Source organism: Hibiscus syriacus, unplaced genomic scaffold (assembly GCF_006381635.1).
Source record: "Hibiscus syriacus cultivar Baekdansim isolate YM2019G1 unplaced genomic scaffold, ASM638163v2 tig00111192_pilon, whole genome shotgun sequence".
NCBI classification, from domain to species: domain Eukaryota; kingdom Viridiplantae; phylum Streptophyta; class Magnoliopsida; order Malvales; family Malvaceae; genus Hibiscus; species Hibiscus syriacus.
In genome coordinates, this window is record NW_024063011.1 from 103,667 (window position 1) to 123,642 (window position 19,976).

Consider the following 19,976-nt stretch of genomic DNA (forward strand, 5'->3'; position numbering starts at 1 on the left):
CCCATCGAACATTAATTATTAAATAATTAAAAACAATTAACATATATTACCTAATATTCATCTCGTATATCCAAAAAAAATCTTCAAAAGGAAAAAAAATACCAAAATAGAAATCTTTCGCCACTTCATTATTTTATTGTTAAGATGATAATTATGATCATACATATTGACATTAACCCAGAGATTTTTTATAATTAAAATTCATCTTTTAAGATTTTACTGCAAGGAAATTTTACTGCAGATGCAACCATGAGCAAGCAAGAAATAACCAAATTGTTGATGCTATGGTGGTGATGAGCCGTGATCAACTTGTGGGTGAAATTCTTTTTGATGTAGCCCCAGCTGATCTTGCAAAATTGATTGAACAAGATGTACTATGTTAGTGTTATAAATAAGACGAGACATATCACGAGTTATTCGAGATTAACTCGGTCAAATTCAATTAATATTCAAATCGAATAGACTCAAGTCGAGCTCAAACTTTTAACGAGCCAAAACAATCTACTTAATATTCGACTCAAAAAAGTCTCGAACTATTCGGGAAAAAATATATATTAAAGTTTTAAGTTTATTAAATTAAATTATTAATAATATTAACATTTATATATTAACTTTTAAAAATTTAATAAAACTTTCATGTACTTAAAGTTCGAGTTAAGTCTAAATCGAATTTCAATTTTTGATTTCAAGTGGAACTTGAAAATTTTAAACTCAATAAACTTTCGAATCGTGCTAAGTATCCTGACCAACTAGACTACATACGAGGCTTGATAGCACTAGCTATTCTTTATTAATATATCGGGTTTTTTTTTTTTTTGTATCCTCTAATTCCCGGCAAGCATTTGTTTCTTTTTGGTTTCCCGACAATCATTGAAAGACTGGGTTTGATTGTTGTGCCAATTATGCATCTCATTCAGATTCCATGAATGTCAATAACATCAGCAATGGCTTTGACAGGGACGATAGGCTTTCCTTTACCTGGAAAACAGCCACCAGTGCAGTTCCAGATGGAAAAGCAGAAAACTATACTCTTGTGCATGAAAAATCAACTTAGAACAGAAGCTGCAGCATCGTCGATTCATGAACGGAAACCAGCAGTTTCAAGAACAGTCTGGACAGGTCATTTTGTGTGAGATCGATATGTAAGTATGTATGCCTGGTAATTTTGCTTGATTGCTCATTTACTGCTTCTTGATTTGGAGTTGATCATACTAACACCGTGACCATGTCTATTGAAATTGAATTAATATGTTCATGAAGTAGGTCGAATTCTAACCCAAATAATGCAATGTACTATGATAACATACTAAGAGTTATGCAAAATGTTTTTAAAAAGCTTGATGTGAAAAAATGCTTTTGGCCTAATCTTAAGTATATGATATAATATGTGTCAAAATTAGCTCTCTCTTTTCAGCATGATCAGATATATATATATGCATAAAAGCTTACCTAAGTAGCAATGGCTAAAAGAAAATGAACATTTTCAGCATTTCTTCTCTAACACCCAAGTAACATGGTGAAACAAGCCTAATATCATGGCCCCATACCTTATTTTACCCGGCGAAAAAGATTTTCATCGCTCATTGATTTGTATCTCCAACATTTGGTTTACAGTTGCAAAACTTTACGAGAAAAATTAGATAAATAGACATCATACTTATAGATAACATGAAAAAAAATGGAATTCAATGCTTTTTATGTTTAATAAAGGTGTAAAAAAGGAAAAATCCCTCGTTAACTTGTAAACAACCCTTTTCTCTCTGGATACTGGTGTCTCGGCTACCTCTATTTCATTCTGATAAGTCTCGTTGGAAGGAGATTGATATCAGCATTGGAATGGATGCACAAACTGATTAGATTATGTCTTGGCCACAGTTTAAAGTGTGTTCCAATTGGGAATATTTGCCGTAGCCTCATTCACCATCTGCACAAGTCTCACCTGCGGAAATTGCAAAGACTACATTTCAAACTGTTGCAGCTCAAAAGGTCTATGTCGAGAAACTATCTAATTTGCCGATAAATTACAACAACCATTTGATTAACCTGCAACGAGTGAGACATTGATTACAACCATTGCCTAGATTTGCTCTAGGATGTGGTTTGTGTTCTTTTAACTCAATGATCAGCCTATCAACTTCTATATTAACCACGAGGCCTGTATTTATATTTTCCGAACCGGATGTGTAACACCCCAATTTAGGGGCTAAATTTAAGAAATTATAAAGTGGTGGATTTAATTGGTATTTTTGGAAGGAATCAGGGATTAAATTGTAAGATTTCAAAGTTAGCAGACCGTTTTAAGAAGTGTAGGAAGTTCAGTGACTAAACTCTTGGTTTAGCCAATTTCCTTTATGAGAGAATTTATAACCCCCTCCCCGTGCTGCAGAATGTATAATTTTCCAGTTTTTCTCTTCCGTTGACCCAACTTCCAACTCCGATCTACTCGCCGTCCGACCTCCAAACAACGAGCCGAAACCACCATCGTGTTCGTTGTCAATCGAGGAACAAAACCCCTCAAACCTTTCGTCGTGAATCATCGCCGTTCGTCGTGAATTTCAGTCGGAAGTATCGTCGGTAATAACTCGGTTTTAGTTGGTTTTTCATCGATTTACGACGATCGGGTCATCCGTTTACGACACCTCCCGCACCATCGTGTTCGTTGCATCGTTCCGAGTTTGCCGGTGTCATCCTTGGTCTCCGTCGACGACGGCGCGTGAGGAGGTGAAGCGGTCAAAGTTTCCGATTCGTTGAAATCGAGCTCTCCGCCGTTCAAAATTGTGAACCGAGCTTTGTAAGTATCTCGAAATCGCTCAAAATAATTTTTAGAAATTTTTCCGGGATTTTAGCACTGTTCACGCGCCCCCACGCACCGCCACTGCGCGTGGGGAAAAAATGACCGGTTTGACCGGTTTTGGTGCATAGTTGACCGGTTTGACCGGTCACAACCCGACCCGACCCGTTGACCCGACCCGACCCGTTGACTCGACACGTTGACCCGTTGACCGTCGTTGACCACTGTTGACCAAAACTTTGACTGGCTTTGACCGGGCATTAAACGACCTTTGACTTCGACCGAGTATACCTATCCTGACATTTTTCGACGTTCCAAATCCGATTCCGCTGTTCGTTTTTCAAAATTAGAACCCAAAGGCCTCGAAATATCCGGTCACACCCGTTGACTTTGATTTTGACTGAAAATTCCAAATTTCCGAAAAGTCACATTTTATGCTTTTGACGTCCTGAATCCGAATCCGAAGTCCGTTTCGCCAAATTCGAACCCGGTAAGCCGTCTTTCACTGATTTATCACCCGATTTGATCCGTTTATCGCAATTAAGCTCCGTTTCTGATATAATTTATGTTGATATGTATCTGAGGAATTATTTGAAGTTGAATTGAAGATCAAAGGCATTCGAATGGAATTTTTATGGTCGATCGGTATTGCACGGAAATCGAGGTAATACTTTACTACCTCTTTATGCTTTATGGAACATGTTGATATTGGTAAATGCATGAATAAGATAATGTTGGTCACTTTTGTGGAGTTGAATAATTTATTCACTCGATATGAATGTGGTAGAAATTCTGTAACTGAATACGGATCGAATGACTAAGATAAGAGATTGATAATTGTTAGAATTAAATTACAAGTTTGTGATTGGTGATAAAGAAATCAGCTCTGGATTTGTAACTTATATTTTATATCATCAAGGGTTAAATGTTAAAGATACTTGGATGAAAAATTATGAGAATACTCCGATATGGTAAAATTACGAAATTACCCTTATGTTGGAAAATGATAAGAATTGCCCCTGGAAGTTGGTTAATAACTCTGAAAAGACATATTGATCTGATATAACTACTGATGTGCATAAGAAATGTTAGTTTTATTTGGAAATTATGGATAACCGGTTTTAATCCTATGAGAGTTTGTGAAGGAATCATTTCAAAATCAAAGAATGTTCGGGAAAGCAATTGATCATAGGATCTCTAAATTATAATTATTTTCGTTAAGTGCTAATATTGAAATTATTTGGTTAAGAAATTACGAAAATGCCCTTGAGAGATAAAATAGTCTGAATTGACCCTGAATGAGAGAGTACTTTGAGGATTTGTACTTAACTCGATTAAGTACGAATTTAATTGTTAAGATCCTGTCTTTGTACAGAAAAATATAATATTCCGTTTGTAAAATCTGAGAAGACACTTGACCCGAAAATATTCGAATAAGGAGTAAATACTTGAAGAGTAATTTATTGGAGGTATTCTGCTGACATAATTGTTCGAAAGGACTGAAGTAAATGATAAGATTGAATTAAATAATAAGACCGGATGGAAGGAAATGATTGAAATATTCTAGAATTATAAAATGACCAAATTACCCCTGGAATGGAAATAACTCAAGAATGTCACCAGGCTCAGGAATGAATGGATATACTCAAGCTTTGAAATGAATAGAAAAAATGTTAAGCACCAAAATGACCAAAATGCCCTTATGACCTAGAATAAGTAAATGTCTTGGATTAATTAAGAAATCCAAATAAACATGGATGTTGTGCTACTAGTAAAAGTTGTGAAACGCAACTTAAGTGATTAACCAACGTTAGTACTATATCATTACCTTAATGATATAAGTATCACTTGAATGTTTGTTCATCTGCTCAAATTTGGATCGATGATAATTCTGGAAGTACTTGGCGCAGCTCAACTCTAGAGCGCATACAGTACTAATAAGTGGGTAGTCGTTAGTCAAATCAACCACGAATACCATAATAACTTTATTATATGAATAAATTGAAATGAAATGTAGTACAACGTGTATTTGAAATTCAGAAACGTCTGAATTATTCTGGAAAACTTTAAATTAATCGGGATAGACTTGCTTACCAAACGAACTAAGTAACATCAATGAGTAAGGATTAAATAGGTGATTTGATGAGTTTGGAAACACTGTTGAACTTACATGATGAATTGTCATTATGGGTTATGAGCCATGGATCAAGTACGTCAGTATTTCCTGATATTGTTGAAACGTGGAAATGAAATAAAGACCGTTGGAAGATTTATTCAGTGATGATTATGGGGATGATCTATGGATCTGCACTATGGTATTAAAGAGTGAATACACTGGAAGGATAATGAATTGACTTGTTGACATGCATCAGTTTGAGAGTTGTGTAACTCGAGTTGTTTGATAATATGATCGATAGTCGTAGATTGTAAATGACTTGAATCTTCGATTCTATATTCCATCTAAAATCACTTCGGTCATGTTTGAAAAAAAAACAAGTAACGCAGATGGAAAAGATTCTGAATATCTCATTTGGTTCAATTGGGCTGAAATCCTATGAATTTAAAGTATATTCCTGAATACCCCTGATTGTTTGGGTAATGGAATCACTCGCAGTAAATCTGAATTTAGAATTATTATGTATAAAGGTTCCTGAACGTTTTCCTAAAGCACACGAAAATATAGTGGGATTCTAATGTATCAACATTAAATGTCTGGCTAGATCGGTTAGTAATCGATTCTCCTCAATAGGACCTTGTTCCAGGAATTCGATCAAATTTCATAAGTTTCATGTTATCCAAAATGATAACTACAATGGCCTCTGGAAATACTGGGATTCTCTAGTGTGTTCCCTACTTATTACTGAACTGTTTTATTGGTTTTAATATGTGGTACACCGAATTCATTGGTTATTGTTTTATGGATGCACCAATTTAATGTGACAATTTATGGAATATGACTGCTATCTAATTTTTGTTTTGAAATGGTATATGATTACCATGTTTTTGGATTTATGGAATTTATGTCACGGTGCAATTGAATTTTGGAATTGAATTACGATGGAATAGCTCTGATCAAGCTAAATGGGCCTAATGTGACTCTTGAGGGCCCCAAGATGTTTCATTAGGTCGGCTTTCCTTTGCTGTGTGCTTAGGGTAAGCTATATGGACTTATTGACTTGGGCTTAAGGATACAAGCTTCATAGCCTATCCTTAAGTCGGCTTTCTTTTTGCTATGTGCATAAAGTAAGCTATATGGAAAATAATTTTGGGAACTACTGATGGTGTACCAGAAAAGGGTTTAAACTATGATTTTCAAAAGTTAAACTCTTTTACGAAATTGTGAGATTTACTGGACTATGATTTGTACCTATTATGATTTTATTATACTGTTGGAACACACTAGACATCCTATTCGATCTCCTGAAAATGTCATACTTTGAAAGGTTTCTTATGAACTTAGATTCATGGCTTCTACTCGATGAACTTCTAAGGGAACCCCAAATTATTCTGCAAGCTGGTATACATATGATTCAATAAGGAAATTATATGGCTTTCCATTTATCTACATGTCATGTAGCATCATCTGGTAGTTCTGTATTACTGAGCTTTCCAAAGCTCACTCTATTACTCACCTTTTCAGGTTAAAACAATTGTACCAGTGCATCTATCGACTTCAGTAAGGGAGTTCTTCCGGCGTTGTTGCAGAGTATGATACATGTGATTAGGGGGCATGTAATTGTATTTTGTTTTAAATATGAGTCTGAAATCTATTTTATTTCTGAATACTGATAAATGATTTTATGAGTTTACATGTTCTGATAAAAAGTTTTAAATTTTCCTCTATTTTTACATTGGGTCGCTCCGGTGGCCCTAATGTGACTTCCCGGATCGGATCGGGTTACCCGCATCGGTCTGGGGGGTTACATTTAGTGGTATCAGAGCTATGGTTTAAGTCAAAATTTTTCAAGATAGATCGGTCGGTCGAATGTCCAAATATGTCTGATCAGTACATGCCCCTATACTGCAATCATACCTCTCTGAGCCGGAACTCCAGGGCTGAGTCCTTATCTGTAACGAATAAACCGAAGTTTCTATCGGTTAAGGCTATACTTGTACAAAAAGGAATACCAGTAACATCTGTCTTAACGCAGTAAAGTACCTTAGCCATGTGAGAGTTATTCATCTGAGAAATTCTGACTCGACTCCAGAAATAAAATTGAGATATGTTGTTGCTCTACGAGCCTATTCACGTAACCAAGGCTGAATTGATTTCACAAGGATAAAGTTGTTTTGATTACTTACTTGGACTGAGGGAGAATTCTGAAGAGATTGATTACTCGAGAAAATTTTCGTTCAGATTCTTTTATTGAAATGAGGAAGAGTTCTGATAAGAATGTATACTCCACTGGTTAAGGATTAGTGGAGAATCCGTATTTCTATAAAAAAAACTACTCGAAGATATGGAAGAGTTGATGAAAGTTTCATTTCTACAATTATGTGACATGAATGAATTTCGAGGACGAAATTCTTTTAAGGAGGGGAGAATTGTAACACCCCAATTTAGGGGCTAAATTTAAGAAATTATAAAGTGGTGGATTTAATTGGTATTTTTGGAAGGAATCAGTGATTAAATTGTAAGATTTCAAAGTTAGCAGACCGTTTTAAGAAGTGTAGGAAGTTCAGTGACTAAACTCTTGGTTTAGCCAATTTCCTTTATGAGAGAATTTATAACCCCCTCCCCGTGCTGCAGAATGTATAATTTTCCAGTTTTTCTCTTCCGTTGACCCAACTTCCAACTCCGATCTACTCGCCGTCCGACCTCCAAACGACGAGCCGAAACCACCATCGTGTTCGTTGTCAATCGAGGAACAAAACCCCTCAAACCTTTCGTCGTGAATCATCGCCGTTCGTCGTGAATTTCAGTCGGAAGTATCGTCGGTAATAACTCGGTTTTAGTTGGTTTTTTCATCGATTCACGACGATCGGGTCATCCGTTTACGACACCTCCCGCACCATCGTGTTCGTTGCATCGTTCCGAGTTTGCCGGTGTCATCCTTGGTCTCCGTCGACGGCGGCGCGTGAGGAGGTGAAGCGGTCAAAGTTTCCGATTCGTTGAAATCGAGCTCTCCGCCGTTCAAAATTGTGAACCGAGCTTTGTAAGTATCTCGAAATCGCTCAAAATAATTTTTAGAAATTTTTCCGGGATTTTAGCACTGTTCACGCGCCCCCACGCGCCGCCACTGCGCGTGGGGAAGAAAAAAATGACCGGTTTGACCGGTTTTGGTGCATAGTTGACCGGTTTGACCGGTCACAACCCGACCCGACCCGTTTACCCGACCCGTTGACCCGACCCCAACCCGTTGACTCGACCCGTTGACCCGTTGACCGTCGTTGACCACTGTTGACCAAAACTTTGACTGGCTTTGACCGGGCATTAAACGACCTTTGACTTCGACCGAGTATACCTATCCTGACATTTTTCGACGTTCCAAATCCGATTCCGCTGTTCGTTTTTCAAAATTAGAACCCGAAGGCCTCGAAATATCCGGTCACACCCGTTGACTTTGATTTTGACTGAAAATTCCAAATTTCCGAAAAGTCACATTTTATGCTTTTGACGTCCTGAATCCGAATCCGAAGTCCGTTTCGCCAAATTTGAACCCGGTAAGCCGTCTTTCACTGATTTATCACCCGATTTGATCCGTTTATCGCAATTAAGCTCCGTTTCTGATATAATTTATGTTGATATGTATCTGAGGAATTATTTGAAGTTGAATTGAAGATCAAAGGCATTCGAATGGAATTTTTATGGTCGATCGGTATTGCACGGAAATCGAGGTAATACTTTACTACCTCTTTATGCTTTATGGAACATGTTGATATTGGTAAATGCATGAATAAGATAATGTTGGTCACTTTTGTGGAGTTGAATAATTTATTCACTCGATATGAATGTGGTAGAAATTCTGTAACTGAATACGGATCGAATGACTAAGATAAGAGATTGATAATTGTTAGAATTAAATTACAAGTTTGTGATTGGTGATAAAGAAATCAGCTCTGGATTTGTAACTTATATTTTATATCATCAAGGGTTAAATGTTAAAGATACTTGGATGAAAATTATGAGAATACTCCGATATGGTAAAATTACGAAATTACCCTTATGTTGGAAAATGATAAGAATTGCCCCTGGAAGTTGGTTAATAACTCTGAAAAGACATATTGATCCGATATAACTACTGATGTGCATAAGAAATGTTAGTTTTATTTGGAAATTATGGATAACCGGTTTTAATCCTATGAGAGTTTGTGAAGGAATCATTTCAAAATCAAAGAATGTTCGGGAAAGCAATTGATCATAGGATCTCTAAATTATAATTATTTTCGTTAAGTGCTAATATTGAAATTATTTGGTTAAGAAATTACGAAAATGCCCTTGAGAGATAAAATAGTCTGAATTGACCCTGAATGAGAGAGTACTTTGAGGATTTGTACTTAACTCGATTAAGTACGAATTTAATTGTTAAGATCCTGTCTTTGTACAGAAAAATTTATAATATTCCGTTTGTAAAATCTGAGAAGACACTTGACCCGAAAATATTCGAATAAGGAGTAAATACTGAAGAGTAATTTATTGGAGGTATTCTGCTGACATAATTGTTCGAAAGGACTGAAGTAAATGATAAGATTGAATTAAATAATAAGATCGGATGGAAGGAAATGATTGAAATATTCTAGAATTATAAAATGACCAAATTACCCCTGGAATGGAAATAACTCAAGAATGTCACCAGGCTCAGGAATGATGGATATACTCAAGCTTTGAAATGAATAGAAAAAATGTTAAGCACCAAAATGCCCTTATGACCTAGAATAAGTAAATGTCTTGGATTAATTAAGAAATCCAAATAAACATGGATGTTGTGCTACTAGTAAAAGTTGTGAAACGCAACTTAAGTGATTAACCAACGTTAGTACTATATCATTACCTTAATGATATAAGTATCACTTGAATGTTTGTTCATCTGCTCAAATTTGGATCGATGATAATTCTGGAAGTACTTGGCGCAGCTCAACTCTAGAGCGCATACAGTACTAATAAGTGGGTAGTCGTTAGTCAAATCAACCACGAATACCATAATAACTTTATTATATGAATAAATTGAAATGAAATGTAGTACAACGTGTATTTGAAATTCAGAAACGTCTGAATTATTCTGGAAAACTTTAAAGTGATCGGGATAGACTTGCTTACCAAACGAACTAAGTAACATCAATGAGTAAGGATTAAATAGGTGATTTGATAAGTTTGGAAACACTGTTGAACTTACATGATGAATTGTCATTATGGGTTATGAGCCATGGATCAAGTACGTCAGTATTTCCTGATATTGTTGAAACGTGGAAATGAAATAAAGACCGTTGGAAGATTTATTCAGTGATGATTATGGGGATGATCTATGGATCTGCACTATGGTATTAAAGAGTGAATACACTGGAAGGATAATGAATTGACTTGTTGACATGCATCAGTTTGAGAGTTGTGTAACTCGAGTTGTTTGATAATATGATCGATAGTCGTAGATTGTAAATGACTTGAATCTTCGATTCTATATTTCATCTAAAATCACTTCGGTCATGTTTGAAAAAAAAACAAGTAACGCAGATGGAAAAGATTCTGAATATCTCATTTGGTTCAATTGGGCTGAAATCCTATGAATTTAAAGTATATTCCTGAATACCCCTGATTGTTTGGGTAATGGAATCACTCGCAGTAAATCTGAATTTAGAATTATTATGTATAAAGGTTCCTGAACGTTTTCCTAAAGCACACGAAAATATAGTGGGATTCTAATGTATCAACATTAAATGTCTGGCTATATCGGTTAGTAATCGATTCTCCTCAATAGGACCTTGTTCCAGGAATTCGATCAAATTTCATAAGTTTCATGTTATCCAAAATGATAACTACAATGGCCTCTGGAAATACTGGGATTCTCTAGTGTGTTCCCTACTTATTACTGAACTGTTTTATTGGTTTTAATATGTGGTACACCGAATTCATTGGTTATTGTTTTATGGATGCACCAATTTAATGTGACAATTTATGGAATATGGCTGCTATCTAATTTTTGTTTTGAAATGGTATATGATTACCATGTTTTTGGATTTATGGAATTTATGTCACGGTGCAAAGAGAGATTCCTTGGAGGTTACAAGATGAACTTACCACACTTTCAGGAACACCTGGAGGGGGCAAAGAGAGATTCCTTGGAGGAGGCCCGCTAAGATGCGATCTCTTGTCAAAACACCATTCTCCAATCTTTCCATATGTTAATTCTCCCTGTAATGTCAACTCAGAGTGAAAATATTGTAAGCAAAATTTCATCTTAAAGCTGTAAACAAATCAAAAAATAACATATCGATTCCAAAAACAATAAGTTCCAGAGAGAGCTTCTTGTATGGCTGTACCTTTAAATTGTAGTCACATCCGTAAGTATAATGGATTATAAATTGTTCCCGATTTCCAAATCCCACAGTGGCTGATAACAAACAACGATGACAGCGATGAGAGTTGAATATCAAATTGTAGCTAAAGTTGATTGAGAGCCAAAAAAAAAGGTTCAGTGCAATATAATAAAACCTGTAGCATGAAGTCTTCACGAAGTACGTGCCGCACATCATGTAGTGCTGATGCCACAGCATATGCATACCTAAATTTCAATGGAATGGTCACACGTGTCAACAGGCCATATCAGAAAAAAAGAATAAAAATAAAAGAATTTAAAAAACGAAAAATGATGCTGACATTTCTTGCACCCATCCAGACGCCTGATCGGTTGCTGGATCATCTTTCATCCTTAATGAAATATTCATCCATGTAGGTGAAATTTTCTCTAGCTCAGACTGTTATGAAACAAGAAATTATGATTTAAATTTGCACAAATATTAATGTGAAAGAAATTGAAAGTTGATTTATGCTCAGAGGAAAAGCGTCACACAATCTATGACGATCTTAAAGGGCTACCTTTCTGATAATCACTGGCGAATTGCCAATTGGATCGATGTTCATCAGAGGACCCTTCTCCTTGGGTTAATACTTTCTAATAATAGTCTTGTGATCAGATGGCTTAATGTAAAAGAAAGGGAACCCTGCTGGATTTGTTCCACGAGCCAAGTTAGGCAAAGGATTTACGAATATACGGTCAGGTTCTGCCATTAGAATATATCTGCGTCAATCATAATGCAGTAACTTTTCAGATAAAATAAAGGAAGAGCATACACCATGAATGGTTTTATTGGTTGAATGAAAACTCACGCAGTCAATTGTTGCTTTTTCCAACCATTGTAAAAAAGCCCATGGTCTATTCAAGACAACATACCCCTGAAGACGGGATTGAGAGAAAGCAAGAAAATTTTAGCTAAAACAATATGTTTTTAGTACATTTTATGTCTTACGAGTAATGCTGCAGATAATTCGCTGTAAAATTATGATTCAAGTAAAAACAATATGAACATCTTCGACTTGCAATGACAAATTATGGATAAGCTTGATCCATATATATATGGTATATCTATCAGTTTGGCTGTTGCTCGTTCACTGAGTTAAATGTTACAAAAAACAAGAGGGAATGAAGACTGAAATACTAAACAGCAAGAGACTCACCCGATCTAAACCCTCCGGAAAAGGATCAACAATAAAAGTTGGAATCTCCTCCATCAAACGGTCAGGCTTCCCCGAATGCAAAATTCGAGTGAACTTTCCCATCTCTGATCCAGGCATATCTCTTACCTTATAATACCAATAATACATAATACATAATACGACACTGCCATTGGCTATATGGAGCATCAGTTGCCATGAGTGCAACATGGTACTTTGACTTCGAACCCCCAAATTCATTCAAATTCCCGGGCATTAGTAAATGATCATCCCACTCTTCTGAAGATGTCTTATAGTGTATTATCATAGTCAACAAATTATACGTAGCAAAGAAAAACCCTAGGATTAAAAGTACCAAAAAGAGCGGCGGAACACGCTTCATCTTTCACTACACAATACAAAAATCCCGCCTTTCTTACAGCCACAGCGCTTAACTCAAATTATGCAATCTAGAGCCACATTTGGACAGAGAGAAAATCACAACAACTCCTTTCAACCGTGCTATACAGTATAGAATTGCAGCAAGTAAGAATACCCTTTGTAGCAAAATCTCAAACAATATCATAAATCCCTCAGAAATCCATAGAAATGAATCTGCACCAATGCATTGCAAGCAGTATGACAGTAAGACACGAGTCAATGCTGCCTCAGAACGGGCAACGATTAAACTAGAAAAAGCAAAATAAGAACGATTCAATACGAAAACAACAATACGAAAATCTGGGTATTGATCAAAATTCACAATTGGAAAAGATCAGATCTGATATTACACTCTTTCACTTAAAAAGAGGAAAAACCCAGAAATCAAATAATAACAGAAACCAAGATTTTCTTTTTCAAAATGAAAATAAAATGAGATAAAGGAGAGATGGCTGTAGTAGTACCTGAATTTTACTGAGGAAAAGAGGGCCTAAAATTTCGAATGTTCAACGTCAATGGAGAAAAAAGCGGAAATTTTGGCAAATTGGAAAAGGGTTGAATTGAATGCATCTAAGATCTTGGGGTCTACTTGGTGGACGACTGAATTGGTTTATGCTCTAAAGATCTTTGCATTTGGCAAGTGACTATTCAATATTCGCTTTGGTTTTCATCATATGTACGATTTGGTACATCACCTCTTTTAATTCAATTAAAGGGCAAATTAAGTATCTAGCCACTTAATTATTCTCACAATTTTGTTTCGATCAAAAAACTATTATGTTTTATAAAATTATACATACAGTTACGTTTTGATTCTGATTTAGTCACTCGCTGTTAAAAATTAACGATAATGTTGACGTGTCATCATTGTAGACACTCATTTTTGTCTGAGTTTTTTTTAATTTATTATTATTATGTTTATGTTTATTATTATTATTAATTATGTTACATATATATTTTTATAGGCCAAAGCCCACTACAACATCAACCTAGACCCGAAGCCCACTACAACCAAGCCCAACATCAAGCTAGCCCAAATTCAGATCCAATTGTTGACCCAGTCTGAACTAACCCATCAAATTAGGGTTTTAAACCCTAAAACAAATTAAGGTTTCAACCCTAATCCCCTAACTGTTCAGCCACCGCCTTCAACTCCTCAGTTCCCAGCCGCCGCTCAAGCCAGATTCTCATCACCGTGTGAGCCATTGTCGAGCCACCGCCATTCTCAAACCTGCACTAAACAGTGACCGAAAGCCATCAAACTGTGAAAAATGGACAGAAAATCAGAAAAAAAATCCAAAAGAAATCTTATCCTAATTCTAGGATATTATGACCCTATGAAAATCTAATCGATCATCCATCAAATATCAGTCACGCATGTAAGACCAAAGGAGGGAAGATAAAAAGGAAAAGAAGATAGAGAAGAGGGGATTCGGTGGGGGGTCTCAAAGCAGAAGGTGAGGGTTAAAAAAAAGGAGAGAACAGGGGGGTTCGAAAAACCAAAGAAAAACCAGAGGAAGCATTTGAACAAAACAAAGAAAATATAGAGGTGAGAGGTTGAGATTTTACCTTTCCTGGGTCTTCATTGGAGTCACTAACCGGTGGGTATCGGTTGGGGTTGTTTTGTGGCCCAAGGAGGTGGTTGTAGGGCTCTTCGAGCCTTATGAAGCTCGATTGAACCATGGGTAACAGAGGGTAAGGAGAACTGGGGTCTTTGGGGGTTTACCTGCTCCCTATGGCCACCGTTCTACGGTGGCCAGGGAGCCCCCGGGTGCTCTGTTCTTCTCGGTGGCGAGGAGGCAGAAAAGAGGGAGAATGAAAGTAGAGAGAAATGAGTTTGAGTGGCTGGAGAAAAGAGAGGAAGTGAAATATGGTTTGAATGAAACCCTTAAAAAGGGTTTATATTTCAACAACTAAACGACGCCGTTTCAAGGGGAGGGTATGTGTGTTTCAGCATAAAAGGGTAAATATCCCGTTTAGTCCTTGCATCTTTGTAACATTATTCCCGTGTTTCTCATATTTTTAGGGTAAATAGCATTGTAGGTCCCTGTTCATTTGTAACACTTACATTTTAATTATTAATAAAACTTTATGGAATTTTATTTTGAGCATCTACTTTTATTTGTTTGCATTTTAGTCATTATCTGGTTGGTTATGATATTTTTATTAGTGTTTGAATTTGGATACATTATTTATATTAATTTCATTTTAGTCACTGGTAGCATGTGTTGTATAATCTTATAGATGTTCGAATTTGGAACTAATATTTGTAAATCTTGTATTTTGGTCACGGTTTAGTAGTTGATTTAATTATTGTTGACCCTTTAGGATTCTGGTTTATTTTATTTTAGTCCTATATGTTATTTATGGGTTATTTTTATTTTAGTGCCTGTGAATGTTTATATTTTGATTTTGGCTCTGTTTTTTTCTTTATTTACTGTCTAGTCTCTTAAATTTCTGTTTTGCCATTTTAGTTCTTTAAATTTTGGTTGTTATTGTTTTAGCCCCTTCAAGTTTTTGTTTTTCTCCACTTTGGTCCTTGTAAGTTCAAATACTTAAATTTTTTTATTTGTATTATGGTTTGTAATATTTATTTGTTTTCAGTTTGTTATGTATGTGTATGTTTCCTATTTTATATATTACTATGTATAACATTTAATAAATGTTATTTTTGTATATTGTTATTTTTCATTTATAATTGTTTTCGTTTTTACCTTATTCAGTGATATGTTATTCGAATGTTTCAAGAACGCGTATTTGTAAAACGGTCGTGGAGAGTATTACTTGATCGATGTGGTACAATCCGGCACGACATTTAAACAAATGGGGACTTGAAATAAATGGATTTTTTTAGTTAATTAATTCATTTTATTTCACGTTAAACAATGCAATGTATGTTTTTTCAACATCAATTTGTTTATTTTAATCAAATGTCAATTTTAATTTATATTCGATTAGCATCTTTTACAATCAATTATGAGGGAACTGTTTTTACTGACTAGGAATAGTCAAATTAGTTTTCCCGATGGAGGATTGTTAATTTCGAGATTTCTTTTCAATGTCAAAGAATTTTCTCTAATTAATTAATTCAAAATAAATTAATTAACTTTAATAAATGGATCGTATTTTAACTTTATATTCGTTTCATTATTTCCACCATGTACGACAACGTGTAAGCGACATAGTACCAATTTTGGGCGTTGTGGGGTGTTAATCTTTTCCCACGTGTAATCGACTCCCGAACTCGTTTTAAATGAATCTTTGTAAACGCATACCATTTATGTCTTAAAAAAATGATTTTTCTTAAATTATTTTTAAAAGACGTTTTTTTAGGTATTCGACCTATCTAATTCAAAGGTCGATGGTGACTCACATTTCAATTTAATTCTAATTAATCCAAAATCATCCAATTTTTTCAAATAAAAGTCATAATTATTTTTTAAAATAATATTTAATTGTTTTATCGAAAAAATGGTTATGACAATCATAATATAACGACACTTCATCATTGAGAAAAATTATCACATTGACATTCATGTTTTAAACTTAACAACATTATGATCATGTTATCGATAAATTTACTATTCACATAAATAACTATCTCCTTACAATCATTCAGATTATAAATTAAGTCGGATTTTATTACGTGTCTCGTGTAGTTGAAAGTTGAAAGTTGTATGTTACAACCAACAATTATTTCATACTGTAGGAACCCTCCGTAATTATTCATGTATTTCATACGAACCGCTTTAGATGCTCCCAACGCTCCCTAATAAAGTATAGAAGATAAAATATTGAAACAGATTGTAGTGATGCCGTTGATGTCTTAAACGAAAAAGAATGCTTTGGAGGTGGATTGTCAATAACTCCGCATGTCATGAATCTGGTGAGGAAAGAAGGGCAAGTTGTCATCAACCATGTTCCTCGGGCTGGTAATTCTGTTGCAGACGAGATGGCGAAATTGGCGAGGGGGATAGTCTGGGTGTGAGCTACTTCCAGGAACCTCCAGTTTCTGTGCGAGAGATCTATCTCAAGGTGGTTAGAGTTAATAGCCAGGATACTCTTATAGGCTAGTTTAGTTTTGAGTTTAGGGTTTCGGGTTTAGGTAGAGACAACAATAGTGGTGGAAAATCATTGATCGTAAAAGTGGCCAGAATAAGAAACAAATAAATAAAAACATAATAATCTTATTCTACCATATTTATGGTTCACAATACATTTATGTGGGAGATTCTAACATATAATTCTATATCGTCGTGGTTGAATCCTTTCGAGCAAGGATGATCCAACAAAACACACGATACAAGACAAAGAAACCAAACATGATCCCGACATTCATCCACCTCGAATCCTCGTCAAGCCCCCTGCTCTTAAGAACGTCGTTCCCCGTCATCAAAAAAGAACCCATTTGCTTTAAATGCAAAAGGTATGGTCATATCAATCGCGATTGTCTGAATTTGAAAACAATGATAATCCGAGAGGAGGATACTAGTTGGCCTGATTCAGAAACAGATTGTCCTGATCATACGGAAAAAGAGACGAAAATTGAATCGGATGGTGACAGGTTTGACGGAATATGCTTAATTGTGAGGCAAAACTTAAGCATTCAGACAATTAATGACTCATATATTCAAAGAACAAACAGCTTTCACACAGGATGTCAGATAAAGGATAAAGCTTATTCTTTGATTATGGACAATGGATACACTTAACTTGCCTAGTCAATAACATCCTAAGTCGAACTGCTTACAATGGCTTAATGAGAATTTTGAACTAAAGGTGACAAGACAATGTCTCGTTAATCTGAAGATGGGTAAATATTGTCGCGATGTTTGGTGTGATTTACTACCAATGCAAACATATCACATCCTTTTGGGACGACCGTGGCAATATGACAACGATGTCATATACTATGGTAAGACAAATAAGTACTCTTTGAACATCAATGGCAAACAAAATAGTTTACGATCAATGCATCCGAAAGACATTCTCCAAGATCAGAAAACAATTTGTGAGGAGGTTGGGAATTTCACAAAAAAAAAAGGCAAAAGATGTCAAAACCGATAAAAAGCCAAAAGAATGACCCACGAGAGGTGAGTGAATCTATTTGTGAGGGGAAAAAAGTGTCACAAAACGTTTATGCAAGTTCAAATTACCTGAGAGAAACATTTTCCCAATATAAGACTTGCATCCTTATCCGATTCAAACATACCATATTTTCTGTTTCTACTAACCTCACGAATTTGCCTAGTGTTTTTATTTCTCTTCTGTAGGGATTCACAAATATCTTAAGTGATCCACTAGATGGTTTACCACCTAAAAGAGGAATTGAACATCAAATTGATTTCATCCCGGGATCATTCACTCCAAACTAACTACTTACCAATGCAATCTCGAAGAAACCAAGGAGTTGGAACGACAAGTTGAAGCTTTATTACAAAAAGGCTACATTCGTGAAAGCCTTAGTCCATGTGTTGTTCCACTTATTCTCGTGCCAAAAAAAGATGGCACATTCCTAATGTGTGTAGACTACAGACCAATCAACAAAATAACAATCAAATATAGGCACCCTATTCCACACCTTGATATGTTGGATAAACTACATGGTTCTTGCATCTTAACAAAGATAGATTTGAAAAGCGATTACCACTAAATCCGAATGAAAGAAAGAAACGAGTGGAAGACAACATTCAAAATGAAGTTCGGACTCTACGAATGGCTCGTCATGCCCTTTGGTCTTACCAATGTACCGAGTACATTCATACGGTTAATGAACCATGTTCTGAAAGAGTTCATAGGTAAGTATGTTGTTGTTTATTTTGATGATAATTTTATTTACTCACCTTCTCTTGAATCTCATGTCAGGCACGTTCGTTCCATTCTCGAAGTTCTCTTAAAAAAACATTTATTTGCTAACCTGAACAAGTGTGTGTTTTGTAGTGACAAGCTTATCTTTTTAGGTTTTATCATAAGTGCACAGGGTATTCATGTAGATGAAGAAAAGGTGAAAGCAATCCAAGAATGGCCCACACTATCTTCTATCACTGAAGTACAATCCTTCCACGGCTTGGCAAGTTTTTATCGATGATTCATTAAAGACTTCTCCACCATTTTCGTACCTCTCACTGAGATAATCAAGAAATCTGTTGAATTCAAATGGGGACCTCAACAACAACAAACCTTCAATCTTCTAAAAGGTAAGTTATTTTTTACTCTCATTCTTCGTCTTCCCGATTTTTCTAACACTTTCGAGCTAGAATGTGATGCATCAGGCATATACATAGGCACAATACTTATGCAGGAGAAACAACCTATCGCTTACTTTAGTGAAAAGTTGAAAGGAGAACAACTCAACTACTCTATCTATGAAAAGGAACTCCTAGCACTTGTTCGTGCACTTGAATTATGAGAACATTATCTTCTTCCTAAAGAGTTTGTCATACAAACGGATCACGAATCACTAAAGTGATTAAACAGTCAAGGTAAGTTAAACAAACGACATGCTCGATGGGTTGAATTCATAGAATCTTTCCCTTATGTGATTCATTATAAATGAGGGAAAGATAACATAGTAGCCGATGCATTATCCTTAAGGTACACACTTATTACTCAAATGCATCTACTATTATGAGATTTGAACATATTAAAGAACTTTACTCTTCTAACTCGTACTTTTATGATATTCACAAACATTGTTCAAAAGGTGTTTTTAACAAGTTTTATCTTGTAGATGAGTTTCTTTTTAGATTGAACAGGTTGTGAATTCTGCAAGGTTCTTTGCGAGAATTCTTAGTTCATGAGGCACAGGGAGGAGGATTAATGGGACACTTCGGTGTTAACAAAACTCTTTTTTAAACTTCAGCGATCTTTTCGTAGGCATTTATCCCCGATCCAATTGGGGATTGAATTGATTATAGAAACGTGAGTTTAATTAGTCGATTTATTAGTGAACAAGGAGAAATATTATCTAGGCGAGTAGATAGATTAACTTTGAAACAACAAGGATTAATTATTATTGCTATAAAACAAGCTCGTATTTATCTTCGTTACTCTTTCGTAATAATGAGAAACAATTTGAAAGAAGTGAGTCAACCTCTA

The 19,976-nt window shown here is 35.5% G+C and overlaps 1 long non-coding RNA gene and 1 pseudogene across 1 annotated transcript in view; one reads left to right on the forward strand and one right to left on the reverse strand.

The window, feature by feature from the left end:
• Positions 1-19,976, forward strand: part of LOC120155478 — a 28,051-nt gene that overhangs the window by 4,896 nt on the left and 3,179 nt on the right. Inside the window, exon 2 of the long non-coding RNA XR_005518970.1 lies at positions 15,101-15,105. This is a non-coding gene — a long non-coding RNA (uncharacterized LOC120155478). The remainder of the gene's footprint in view (positions 1-15,100; positions 15,106-19,976) is intronic.
• Positions 1,625-13,126, reverse strand: LOC120155477 (annotated as a pseudogene).